This window comes from Urtica dioica, chromosome 5, assembly GCF_054948205.1.
Source record: "Urtica dioica subsp. dioica isolate 48M chromosome 5, U.dioica_male_clone48M_v1_H2, whole genome shotgun sequence".
In the NCBI taxonomy this organism is placed as follows: Eukaryota; Viridiplantae; Streptophyta; class Magnoliopsida; order Rosales; family Urticaceae; genus Urtica; species Urtica dioica.
The window spans coordinates 41,786,890-41,801,726 of NC_142760.1; the positions used below are offsets into that span (position 1 = coordinate 41,786,890).

The window sequence follows — 14,837 nt, forward strand, 5'->3', positions numbered from 1 at the left end:
AACCGTTATCTCTGCTCAAGGGTTAACGTGTATGCTGTTGGTGGTTTGTACCACTCATTCCTTTGTTGTCTCAAGTGCAGAGAAGTCTTGATTTTCAAGTGCATCAAGTCAAATCTTGACTTCTCCGTATCATAGTTCTTCTTTTCCAAGATGAGCATCGTCCCGAGAAGATTATCGCACACGTTCTTCTCTATATGCATGACGTCCATGTTGTGCTTCAACTCAAACTCTGACCAGTAAGACAACTCATAGAAGATGCTCTTTTTGGTCCAATTCAATTCGCACTAAGCACGTTTTCGTTTAACGGCATGTTTGCCAGTTGTCGTGCAAGAAAGACTAGTCAACTAATCGAGTATGTCTTGCGGAGTCAACTTGACAGGTTAACAGCGTTTCTCGTGGCGATCTACGTAGTGATCAGTGCTTTTCCTTAATCAGTGAGGCATAGACAAGAATCGATGATGTTCGTAGTAGACGATCATGTTCATGACTTTCATAGATGGCGTCTCGAGGTTGCACGTGGGGCACGCAAGATACCCTTGGCCACTCCATCCCGACAAATACGATCGAGCCGGAAAGTCGTTTATCGTCCATGGAAGCGCGGCACACAAGCGAAACACTTCATCGTTCGCCCCATCTCGCACTTGGAACCCAGAATCCCACAATTCTTTCAGCTATTCAACAACTGGCTGTAAGAACAAGTCCATGTCATTTCCAGGTGAGCTCGGCCCGGGTATCAGAAGCGTTAGCATCATATACTCATTTTCATGCACAACCAAGGCGGCAAGTTGTACGCAGTTAGTACCACGGGCCACATACTGTACGCTAAACTCATTTCCCCAAACGGGTTGAACCCATCAGAAGCTAGTCCCAACCGTACGTTGCGAGGCTCTGCAACAAAATATGGGTATATCTTGTCTAGATTCTTCCACGTCGAACCATCCGCAGGATGTCGCAAAACGCCTTCTTCCTTGATGCGATCTCGTTCGTGCCACTGCATCTCAAGCGACGTGTGTCGAGAAGCTTACAATCGCTTCAATCGATCTTTTAAGGGAAAGTAAAGCAATATCTTTTGTGATATATTCTTCCCGGTTGGCTTCCATCTGCTCTCATTACAAACTGGGCACACTTCAGCTTTCTCGAGATCTTTTCGAAATAACACACAATCGTTGATGCACGCGTCAATCATCTCGTATCCCATGCCGAAACGCTTCAGCTTCGCCTTGACCTCGTAGTGTTTTTTTCCGGAATTCGGTTACCAATTGGATGAGACTTCCTCAAGAGCTGCAACAATTCTGTGAACGACTTGTTCGTCCAATGGTCCGTGACTTTGATGTGCATCAACGAAATTAGGAACGACAAAGACAAAAACTCTTTGCATCCAGGGTACAATTCCGCTTCTAACTCGGCGAATAAATCTTCCACTTGCTCCTCTGCACGCACCTCGCTCGGGGTCGGATCCGCAAAGTCGTCGATGTCCTTGTGATCCATTATATCATGGAGAGCATCGTGCAATCCACCGATTCCTCTCTGCTTAGTTTCGCTGACATCTTCTACTTGGATAAGCACATGACGTTCACCGTGATGATACCATTCGGTGTATCCCGGGGTAAACCCCTTGTTCAAAAGGTGATTCTTTACGACCCCGATGTCGTGCCATCTCACGTTATTGCAAGACTTGCAAGGACAACGATATTGATCATTTTTTGTTCGGGAGTCTGCTTGGAAGGCGGATAAACTCGTTAACCACTGCTTTATACTGCAAACTCAACCGATTGTTCTCGGTAATCCAATCTCTACTTGGATTTGACATTCCGCTGAATGAGAGAGGAAATTGAGAGGAAAAAAATAAATCGTTAGAATTCGTTTTGTAAGAGTGAATTGTTAGAAAATTGAGAGGAAAAAAACGAACCGTTAGGATTCGTTTTGTAAGGAAATTGAGAGGAAAAAATGAATCGTTAGGACTTGAAAGAGTCGAGAGCGAATTTGTAAGAGTGAAAGAGAAATTGTGAAAGACATGTATTAATTTTGAAACGAAATTGTTAGAATTCGTTATTATATACAAATTCACTACTGATTTCATTAACGAGTTAACCAATTTCGACAAATTAGTAAATTTCGTTAAAATATGTTATCGAAAGAGTTAATTTTTTGACAAATACGTTTTATTCAACCAATATTTCGGCAGAGTTTCCCATATAATATTGACTAACCAAAATCTGCAAATTAAAAAAAAACACATATATAACCAACCAGGACTATCCTATCAACATACTAAATACTAAACCGAGCCTCCGTGGCTCGGTCGCTTATAAATTTTCAATAAGTTTAAATTAAATTTAACATGTTACTTATTCATTTTAAAATATATTCATATATATTACTATTTAATCTAACTAAACATGTTACTAATTAATTAATTAACCAAAATTTCAACAAATTGCAATCAAATTAATCAAAACATGTTACAATTACTTTAAATTACACTAAACATGTTACTAATTAATTTAATATGTTACTTTTAACTTAATTCAACTAATCTAACATGTTACATATTTATAATCAAACTAAACATATAAGTTACTTTTACTTTAATTTAACTAATCTGACACGTTACTATTTAATTTTATAACATATTACATATTAAATAATCTAAAAATGTTACTAATTACAAATAACAAATAACCTTCACCGAGGCGACGACGAGGAGCTGCGAGGCACAAGACGCGGCGCTGCGAGGCAGTGAGCTACGATGCGGGGCTACGAGTGACCAGGCTGCGGGGAAAGAGTGAGAGAGTGAGTGAGAGAATGAGAAAGAGAGTGAGACTTACAGTGACGGGCGAGGTCGGGGACGGGCTAGACTCGCATCGGCGGAGAGAAAGGTCACCTCGCTGCTTCGGGCAGATGCGAGCGGGGTTGGGTCGAGGACGGCGAGGGGGCTGGGACGTCAGGGGCTGGGCCGAGGGGCGGGCTGAAGGGGCTGGGCCGAGGGGCGGGCTGAAGGGGCTGGGCCGAGGGGGCTGGGCGAGGGGGCGGGCGGAGGGGTGGTTCACGGGCCGAGGTCGAGCTCGCCGGGACGTCGGGGGTTGGGACGTCGGGGGTTGGGCTGAGGGGCGGGTTGAGGGGGCTAGGGCGAGGTGGCGGGGCCAAGAGGGCTGGGCGAGGGGGCTGGGCGAGGGGGCGGGGCCGAGGGGGCTGGGCGAGGGGGCGGGGCCGACGGGGCTGGGCGACGTGGCGGGGCCGAGGGGCTGGGCGAGCTCGCCGGAGAAAGAGTTGCAGAGAGATAGGGAGTTGCAGTGAGAGAGAGAGGGGCAGTTACAGAGGAGAGAGAGAGAGAGTTCACGGGCTGGGGAATTTATAATACCCTAAGTTTATTCGGTGTGACGCTGTCGCACCGAATATACATACTCGGTGCGACATGTCGCACCAAGCGTCACACCGAATATACATACTAGGTGCGACATGTCGCACCAAGCGTCGCACCGAATATGAAATTATACAGTGAAAAAATTTTGGGGGGCTTTTTCAGACTGTTTTAAATTTTGAAACATTTCGGTGCGACGGTCGTCGCACCGAAAGGTATTAGATGCGACGAAATCATATCCAGTGCGACAGTGTCACACCGAATACCACTTAACTTCAGTGAAAAATTTAGTTATCCGGATGGGTATCTAGTGCGACATGTCACACCAAATATGAGCGTAGGTGAGACTTTTAGGTGCGACATGTCGCACCTAATACCCTTCCGGATCAGAAAATTGAATTTGTAATAGTGTCGCCTGAGTCAAGGCGGAATTTAAGTTCCTCAACCTCTCAACGAGTCCTTTCAGGTTCAGTTTTAAGTTCTCATGCTTTGTACGAATGAATTGCTCCGGCGGTGCCAAAGTGCAGTATGTCCCGAGTACAAGACTTGTCCAAAAGTTGGAGAATATTCGAGATGTATCCTTTAGCAGCCTGGTCGGGGATAACTCTCACTTCTTCCATTGCACAAAGATGCATAGCTACTTCAACGCGCCAGCCTATATGATAGAAGGCTATGGCAGCTTCAATGCCCCTCAACGGCTTCAAACCTCAGAATCTTTTTCTCTCAATTGGTACTTACCAAGTTGCAAAATCTGCACATTAATTCAAAGGATGCAGAAGGAAGAACAATGCCGCTCAAATCGAAACGGACGTACTGCTTTGACTGGATACAGGATGAAGGTAAGAGAAAATAGATATATTTAAATTTTAGTTAAGCAATCAGCTACGTCTGTAAATTTGAAATTCCGAGGGAAACAAAATGAAAATCCCCAATATTCTTATTTTCCTTTTAGGTTTGCCAAAATTTTGACACAAGAACTTAAGCAAGAAAATGTGGTGAAAATATATGATTACGGTTTAGACTTATAAAGAAGACTGGGAAATAGTAAGAAATATGGATTTTTTCCTTAATTTTTACATGAGTTACAAATTTCAATTTTTTTTCACTCACTGTTTTTTATTTTTCGTTTAAATTTTTATTTTTTGTAATAAATTCCATTTCAAATGTAGCCTTTATATCCAGTTGATGGAAAAATCATAATGATATTTGTTTCATCATATATTTTCAGGTCACACAGCAGGTGAGTTTTGTTATCTCTAAGAATTACATCTTGAAAGTTTAATAAGTTTAATTTTCCAGACTATCAAAGTATTTACATTTATTTTTCTGGCTAAATGTTTATAACAGAATTGCAGTTTCGACGCTTGGTTCATTTCTTGTTCTCTGTGTGGCTGTTAGTATGCTTTATGTTTATAGCCGGGATAAAAAAGAAGAAGAACACCGACGGAGAATTGAGAAGTTTCTTAAGGATTACACAGCACTTAAACCATCACGGTACAGCTACATAGACATCAAGAAGATCACAGATCAATTCAAAATAAAGCTGGGCCAGGGAGCGTACGGGTCAGTGTTCAAAGGGAAGCTCTCGAGCGACATTATTGTGGCAGTAAATATTCTAAGAATCCCACGTAACATTTCCGGAAATGGAGAAGATTTTGTCAACGAAGTGGCAACAATGGTTCGGATCCACCATATCAATGTAGTCCGTCGCGGTACAGCTACGCCGACATCAAGAAGATCACGGACGACTTCAAGATCAAGCTAGGCGAAGGCGCATTTGGGACGGTGTTCAAAGGGAAGCTCTCGAGCGATGTCCTTGTGGCCGTGAAGAATCTAACAATCCCCTATCTCATCGCCGGAAACGGAGAAGACTTCGTCAACGAAGTGGCAACGATGGGTCGAATTCACCACGTAAACATGGTCCGCTTGGTCGGCTTCTGCGCCGACGGCTTCAGAAGAGCTCTTGTCTACGAATTACTATTGAACCATACTCTCGACAAGTACATATCCCGAAACCAATCACTGCTTACTTGGACGCAATCTCAGGCAATCGCATTAGGTATAGCCAAAGGGATCGACTACCTCCACCAAGGCTGCGACCAAATAATTCTTCATTTCGACATTAAACCCCACAACATCTTTCTTGATCGAAACTTTACCCCAAAGATATGCGACTTTGGTCTCGCAAAGCTGTGCTCGAAGGATCAAAACACCATTTCTATGTCCACAACACGTGGGACGATCAGTTACATCGCCCCCGAAGTGTTCTCTAGAAACTTTGGAAAGGTGTCGTACAAGTACGACGTCTATAGTTTCGGGATGTAGCTTCTGGAGATGGTGGCCGGGAGAAAGAACATGGATAGCTCAAAGGAGGAAAATGGAGCCGAAGAGATTTACTATCCAGAGTGGATCTACAACCTTCTAGAAGATGGAGAAGATCTTCGGATTCAGCCCGAGGAGGAAGGGGACGGCGAGATGGGCTATGGTGCATCCAGCGGGCCGTCCCACCATGAAAAACGCAGTTCAGATGTTGGAAGGAGTAGGCTAAGATTTGAAGATGCTTCCAAATCCTTTTTCTTCCATGTCGGGTCAAACTATCGCGACTCCAAAGATCCCAGCGATGCAGCATATGGCTTTTGAGTTAGAAGTTATTGATGAGTGAATTATTCGCATGTTGACCTATGTCGCATTTAATCTTGCGTCTATTTTTTAAGAAGACGCGACTTTAGGGGCTTTAGACGGGATTTTGTCGCGACTATGGCCCTTTTTTTGTCCTATAGTAATAGGAATTATGTCGTGTATATGTCTCAAAAACTAAGCTCTATTGTGTGTAATAGGAATTAATTTTCAAGCGTAATAATGAGACTGATAATAAGGAGAGCGAGGGACATGGCTCATTTGAACCCCTTGTATGAAATTTGTTAATCGCGTTTTTGGATTAGAACTAAGAACCGTCCGTGGTTCGATTTAGGGCCGGACCCTATGACCGCACGTAGGTTGGGTTTGGTAGAGTTCTTCTCTTCTCGTTGTGTTCATGTTATTCGGATCTTCGGGTCTCCGGGTCCTTGAGTTTCTGGATCTTGGGATCTTTTGCGTTCATCGTGTTCTTCGCGTTCTTCGTTGAATTCTTGACTCTTTGCTTCTTTGAGTCTTCAACCCTTTAAATCTTTCACGTTCTCCGTGTTTTTCGAATCTTCAACCCTTTGAATCTTCGCATTCATCATGTTCTTCGGATCTTCAAGTCTCCGGGTCTTTGGATCTTCCACGTTCTTCGTGTTCTTCGCCGGGTCTTCGAATCCTTGCACCTTCACCTAACCACAAAGAAAATGTGAATCTAGAGGAACGCGGAGGGTTTTCCCTCGGCGCGCGCTCCGACACTCAACATTAATCGTGTTGTATTATGTTCTTGGTGAACGATTTTTACTCGTCTCTATGTTTTCTGGAGAGAGAGAGAGAGTTGTAGTGTAATTTTTGTAGAGTTTTGACAAGTTGAGAAAAACTTACCTTGTGATGTGAATGGATGAGGGTATTTATAGGAGCCAAGAGTTTGGTGAAAAGTACTTGGTTGGGTGGTGGAGATGGCCAGGTGATCTTGACCGAGTGAAGACTATCGGGTGATTTTGGCCGAGTGAAGACGACCGGGTGGTCTTGGCCGAGTGAAGACGACCGGGTGGTCTTGGCCGAGTGAAGATGGCTGGGTGGTCTTCTTTTTTGGCTGGTCGGGTGGTCATTTTCTTTGGCCGACCGGGTGGTCATTTTTGTGGCTTTGTCTTGAAGATTTGTCAAGAAGTCTAGCTTGAAAACATTTTTTAAGAGTCTATTTTGAAAGACATTTTATGAGTGTTGACTCGGAGCTTGGCACGTGAATTTGCTTGTGGGCTTGGGCCTTATGTATGGGCTTGATGTGTCATTTTTTTTGCTCTCGGGGTGTAATATACACCATATAAAAATAATGACATAACATTAATCCCCCAGTTTCTTGAGTGACTTGTCGTGCGAGATATTTAATTTGAATTCCTTATATAAAGATAATTAGAATTAAAAGTTAATATAATGAAATAAAAGAGTTAAGAGAGAAAATATATAAGCCAAAAGCAAAAATTACGTGCAAAAAAATTCAAAATATAGTTTTTAGTTTTTTAGTTAAAATATTAAAAAACACTTAACAAAATAGTTTTATCAAACACTAAAATACGATTTAGCTTTTTAAAAAAATTAAAAACAAGCTTACTAAGCAATATCAAACAATACCTAACAGTAACCACTAAATCCACTACTTCAACGCACAACACCAAATGTAGTTTTAAATAAATAAATAAAAGGTTGCACCTTGACCAACTCAAGATTACAACTCACATTTATATTCTATTCTGGTTATTTTCCTTATCTTTATTCAATTTCTTTTTAAAGTGATGGAAAATTTTCCAAAAATCAAATTAAATCTAATAATCGCGTATGTGGTATTTTCCGTGCTCCTGCGCTTAAATTTATTCGTTGAGAATACAAAAGTCTTCACAAAGATTGTAGGTCCTTCTGTAAATAAATAAATGTTTGAAATAACAAAAAATAGAGAGATTGTGCGGGGTTTTCTACAAATATCGATCTTATTAAATAAAAAATATTACTTTAGCACATAAATAACGCTGTGTCGACAGAAAATAAGAAGCAAAATAGATGAATAATCCAGAGAGACTTTTAAACAACTTTAATAGCTTTAAACAATACCAAGACTTTTAGAAAACTTTGTATTTTCAATGAACAAGTAAGAAATAGAGCATAAAATTCATAAATGAAATTAGTTAACGTATACTGAAAAATGTTGTTAACTATGTCTGTGGAACAACTGCAATTTGTTTTACCAAACTAAAACTTATTCCATAGAGGATCCAACAATCTCCACCTTAACATTGGCATTTTTGGCAAAAAAAACAAAAAACAAAAAAAACTACGCATAGTGCTTCAAGCAAACAAAACAACTAGAACAGTTATAACGAGTTCAAGCATAACTAACAACCCAAAATACACCAATTTTTTATCACAAAAAGACAAGGCAATGAAATATAACAATCTAGGTTGATTGAAAAAGTACTGAAGAAAACACAAAAGACAGAAAAAAAAAATTACATATTTCTTCACTCATCGGCTTGATCACGGTCTTCTTCTTCATCTTCAGCTAGGACTTCTTCAACCGAGTACTTTAAGTCACGTAGGAGCGAGAATGGATGCTTCTGGAAGTAGTAATCCTCTTGATATCAGTAGTCTTGAAATTAATCTCCGTTTTGAGCTGTCTGAATATCCTTTCTTTCATGCCATCAGAGAGAAAATATGATATAACTGCACCAGAGAAAGTTGGTGGAACAACTTCCTGAACAACTGAAGCAGTCTGCTCCCCCTCAATGTCGTTCCTATGCTTCCCTTTGAACAACTTGAGATTTGTATTGAAACACAGAGGAACTCCAAAAAATTCATCATACTGTGTTTTGAACTCTTGGCACTGCTCGAGTACCAGCTCACAAATGAGATAAGGAAACTCAATGAGGTGATTCACTTACTTATATGTGGCATGCGCAACAATATGATCAAATATAATATGCCAAATAAACACTTTGCTCTTATTGCCAACAACAAATAAGAACACGTTGAAATTCTTTTTAGTAAGAGAGATGTAAGATGTCGCACACAATGTAGGAGAAATGCGTTCGACAACTTGCTTTGATGCAGATAATGGATAATAAAATAAAATCTGCGTAAAGTAAATGACACACAATATGTTTACCCAGTTCGGTGCAACGTGACCTACATCTAGGGGCTCTCAACCAGTGGAAATGATTTCACTATCAAGTAGTCAATAGTATGAACAATGGGCTTATATGAACAACATCGGAATCAATGCCCTACCCTAGAACTATTACTACAAGTGATTACCAAATCAGTGACTCAGTCTTCTAAAATAGTGTTTGTAGAAATACACTATTCTTATCAAAACAAATAGTCTCCCAGTCCGCCAATCGTGCACTTCTAGAAACCCTAAGTATTTTGATAAAGCGTTAAAAACTGCTAAGAGGGTAGTACTCGAATTTTATAGCAGTCATATAAGTTTGGAACTCAATCTAGGGTTTCCTTACCCATAAACGAGTGAAGATCATCAAGGAAAGTCTTCAGCGATAAGATCTGGTAAAACAAGAAACTTGCCAGAATTACAGTCTGCGCACAAAGGGAATGATGTCTCTACAAATCTTGAAGCATATTGTCTAACATCTGTTTTGATAAAGCGTCAAGAATTGCTAAGGGGGGTAGCACTCGGCTTTTATAGCAGTCATACAAGTCTAGAAGTCATTCTAGGGTTTCCTTACCCATAAACGCGTGAAGATCATCAAGGAATGTCTTCATCGATAATATCTGGCAAAACAGGAAACTTGACAGATTACAGTCTGCGCACAAAGAGAAAGATGTTTGCTCGAATCCCGTCCTCGTCTCGGGATTTCCGGCAAAGTGACTGCACTTCCCGGAGGATCCCGTTCGTCACTGCCTTCGTTTGTCAAGATTCCGAGGTTTTTGAGAGGTACGTGTCTAGGGTTACGGAGATTTGAGGATTTTTTTCAATTTTTTAAAAAAATTGTGTTTTAATCCTAGAATATGATGATGAATTGATTAATTTGATGATTAATCGAGGATTATTGTTATGATTATGTTGAATTTAAATTAATCTGGGGATGATTCGATGATTGTGATGGTGATTATATTGAATTAAAATTAATTTGATAATGAATTGATGATTGTGATCATGATTATGTTGAATTAAAATTAATTTGATGATGAATTGATGATTGTGATGGTGAATATGTTGATTTGAGATGAGTGTGATGATGAATTGATGATTATGATGATGAATATGTTGATGAATTGATGATTATGATTATGGATATGTTAATGAGTTGATGATTATGATGATGAATTGATGATGAATATGTTGATTTTAGATTATTAGATGATGAATTGATATTTATGATTATGAATATGTTGACGAATTGGTAACTATGATTATGAATATGTTGATGAATTGATGATGAATATGTTGATTTCAAATGAATATGATGATGAACACATGATTATGATGATGAAGTATGGCGTCAGATCCGACACTTGAGTATTGCAAACCCGTCGAAGGATGACCGAATGCAAGCAAATACAAATTTTGCGGGTACATCATTGGCGGTGGTGGAATCACTCGTGTGAAAAATCACTTGGCGAACATAGACAAGATAAATAGTGTGAAGGTTTGCGACAAGGTTCCTCTGAAGTACAGGAGGAAATGCGGGAGTTACTCTACGTATACTCTCAAAAGAAGAAGTAATGTGAGAGTTAGTGTGAGTCGATGCGAGCCGACCTCCGAAAAAGTCTAGGGGACTCTGACGAAGAAATAGACGAAGGTCCCGGTGGATCTTTGGGGTCCTCTAATCCAAGAAGATCGTACTCCGAGGTCAAGAGGTTGGCCAAAGTCGTCGACCGAGATTCTTCATTCACGAGTGACGAGACACTCCACGTATAATTAATTACTAATTAGTGTGTTTTCTATGTTGTCGTACGTATTGTAATCAAGGTTTGACTTTATGGTACTTTATAAATTTTGCACGAATCGGATTTTTTGAGGAACATATCGAGTCTTGGTTTGAACTTTGTGTTTAATATTTTGTCTTAGGTGTTGTAATCAAGGTTTGACTTTATGGTACTTTATGTTGAATTTTATCTTGGTTTGAACTTTGTGTTTTATATTTTGTCGTACGTGTTGTAATCAAGGTTTTACTTTATGGTACTTTATGTTGAATTTTATCTTAGTTTGAACTTTGTGTTTTATATTTTATCATACGTATTGTAATCAAAGTAATTTAGTTTTGCAAAATATGAAAAATATGAAAAGTATGAAAAAGTATGTTTATTTTTGCGAAATATATGTCTGAATACCTATCGATTTCTTACATTTTTTTCCGATTTCCTCATTGACTGGAAAGAGGTCGAGGCGGATCTAGGCCGCCTTGTCCTTGGCGGTCTCGGTTTCCTTCGAGCTCTCCCCGGCTTCGTCGATCGACACGAGCACGGCATCCGAACTATCCAGCATCGAACCGAACTAATCTGCCACACGTCAACAACCTCTGACATCACCACGTTGGGGGGAGAGCGGTCGTCATACGGGGTGAATTCGAGATCTTCAGCCCCGAAGAGAGAAGATAAGGGCACGCCATCCAGCTCGGCCTGGAACTTCACCAGCTCGCCCTTGGCCTCCTCCAGCTCAGCATCAGCGTCGTAGATCTCCTTGTTGACGACCTCCTGGAAGATTGAGGACGCGGCCTTGGCCTGATCAAGGTTGCGCATGATCGTCGTCCTCCTTCTCCCCGCCGTGACGAACTGACAATAGGTCGTCAGCGCCCCCTTGTACTTCGCCCCAACAGCCTTCCTTCCTGAGCGGATGCCGTCACCCTTTCTTCAGCTCGATCCGTGTCCTCTCATAATCCTGAAGGCGATCTTCGAGGTCCTTTTGGTGACGGACATGCTTGCCCGCCTCGGCAATGAGGAGATCCATCTGGCCAAGAGGGCCTTTGCACTTCGCAAGGTCGTCCTCGGAAGCCTTCAGCTTGGTTCGCAAATCCTGGTTCACGAGGGAGAGGCGGTCATACATCACCTCGTACCCAAGAAAGTCCTTGTTCATCTCGGCCATGAACTGTCAGAAGAACAAGCAGTTAGTCCTGAATGATGAATCAAAAATAGACAAGCGAAACTTACCCAAGGCCCCGCCGCGCTGACGGAGCGGTAGTAGTTCACCTCGTGCATCATCGAGACCACTGAAAGTCGATACTCGGGGAAGTTGAACTGGCGCAAGAGGCGTGCCGCCGCCGCCGGGTCCTCACAGACCGGCCTGTCGATGTTCCAGTTGAACGTCAACTTGCAGGATCCTAGTGGAGATCCATGCGACGGGCCAGACTACGAGGTCGGTTGGCGGGACAGCTGGCCAGATCCCTTCACGACCTTCCCTCGGTCGTCAGTTCGACCCTTCTACAGGTCACTCGGTTGCTGAGGGGTGCCTTCAACCCCCTTTCTCTTAGCCTGGGAGGTCGAGACCGGCGGGGTCTTAGCTGGTGCAGTTGAAGTCTTGGTAACTTCGGCACCAGAGGTCTTGACGACCTCGGTAGCAGAGGGCTCGATCGTCTGAAGAGTCGTATGTAGAAAGGCATTGGTAAGAAGATAAGCATAAAAACGCAGCTCGACAAGTCGAACTAACCTGAAGAAGGGGCCGGCCAAAGACCAGCTTGAACGAATCGAGTTTCGGAAAAAGACTTCCAAGAAACCTCGCTGGCACGCAACTTCAGGACTTTGAGATCGAAGGCCTCCGATGGGTAAAGCACGACCTTCTCTGCAAAATGGCAAAGTAAGACATCAGTTCGGACTCCAATCACAGATCACTGGCGAAAACCCTCCCAAATATATCAGTACCACAGTCCGTTCTCCATTTCACAGATAGGCAGTTCTTCACCACCTCGACTGTTTTATCGCTGATCTTGAAATAGAAATATTTCGAGCCCCAGTTTTTATCCTTGCCAAGGAGGTTGGTAACAACTCCTTGGCAAGGCCGGTTCGCCAAATAGAAGCATATCGGATGATGTTTCGAGTTGCGATTCGCGACAGCAAGCAGTCGAGGTCATTAACGTCCAAGGAGACTCCGACCTCCCTGGACAACAGCAACAGCGCCATTACTTAGCGCATGAAGTTCAGACACATCTGGGTGAACTGAAGGCCCAGACGGTCGCAGAATTCGATAAGAAGTTTGGGCACCGGGAAGCGCAGCCCACACTCCTCGAAAAATACCCGGTACGCATAAACGTACCCAGGTATAACTCGGTCAGCGGACTGGCCTCCCACCTTCACTTTCAACCCATCCGGAAAGTTGTAACGCTCCCCCATGTCAGCGAGGTTGCGCTTCGTCAAGGTTGACGGTAACGACAACTTGCTGTTGGGATCCTCGCTCTTTTTGTCAAGAGTTGACATTTTTTCACAAAAAAAATAATAAAAATAAGGGTTTTGGTTTCGCGTAAAGAAGAAAGGGAAAAAGAAAAGGACAAGAACCCAGAACGAGGGTCGACTAGGCTCAAGAAACCTAAAAGATTCACTAATACAACAAAGGAGGGGGGAAAATTCAAGGTCTTGGCGCGAGCGAAATGGCTCAACCAGAAAAATCGGAAGAAGGAAGAAGAACAAATAAAGCAAATTGTGACTTTACCTTAGGAGCGGCGAACGAATGGATTATAATGAGAAATCCGAAGGCTAGGGGTCCTTATTTATGCGTCAAATCAACGGTTGGGGTTCCCGAGATAATCGGGATGATTATGGAAATGTTTGGGTTCCCAAAGCACGGGCGTGGTGACGTGTCCTGGACTCTCGGCCCGAGGTAACCAAAAGGAGAAAATATCCGAAAATCTCGTCAAATCCTAACCAGAAGGAGAGAAACCTATGTTGGACTAAAAATTATATTTTATATTAGACTATCCTAAATATAAGAAAATACCGGGGGACTGATTGTGGGAGTAGATATCGCCTCTCACGTCAAACTGGACCAGTCAGGCCCGAGGCCCAGTCCAACCCAAGAATCCAGAGGTCTTGGCGAGCTCGGCCCAGTTCGATGACGAGAAGTCTCTCCTCAAGGATAGGCGGTGAGGCCCAGTTCGACCCAAGGCCCATGATCCCTTCGTTTTTGAAGGATGGTCCCGCCAAGTAGCGTGCATGTACCACTTCTTCAAGGAAACGGTCAAATCGCCTGAAGAGAAGGATGAGTCCTGAGATCGGCGAGGTGAAGACTATTCCCGATCGTACACGTGGAACGATCTGAAGGAAGGAGATGATCGACGAGCTGGCTATAAAAGCCAGTTTCATTTCGTTTTAAGGGGACTTTTAATTTATTTTTTAAGAAAAAAGCTTACAAAAATCTTGGCCTTTATTATTTTCGTCTGTTGCTAAATGGATTCCAATTCGTTTCACCTTCGTTGTACTATTTATGTTCGTATTTTAATGAAGAAATCTTTCTTTCGCCTGCTTTTTATATTTATACTCTAATATCTTGACATCTTCGAATTTCGATCACTTCTTCATAATCGGATTCTGAGACCCTTCCTTCTTAAAATAAGTATACGAATCCCCAACTTTCAATAACATTCGTATAGATTGTTGGAACGAGAAATCGGTTCAACACTTAGTTGGTTACAAATTTCTTTATTATAATGAATGATTTATGGTTAATTGGTGTGCATTGGTTATGGTGGCCAAGTTTTTAAACTTTGTTCTAGAAATTTAATATACATGAGTCAAATGACCATATGTGTCACGACCCGCGACCTCTCGTCGACGGCTCACGGGCCGAGACGGTGGGGTTACGTCTCAGATTTCAACATCAATATATAACAATATATCTCATATCAGCGGAAACAGAATC

The 14,837-nt window shown here is 42.1% G+C and overlaps 1 pseudogene; it reads left to right on the top strand.

The window, feature by feature from the left end:
* Positions 1–3,858: 3,858 nt before the first annotated feature.
* LOC149398628 (rust resistance kinase Lr10-like) lies at positions 3,859–6,023 on the top strand (annotated as a pseudogene).
* The last annotated feature ends 8,814 nt before the right edge of the window (positions 6,024–14,837 follow it).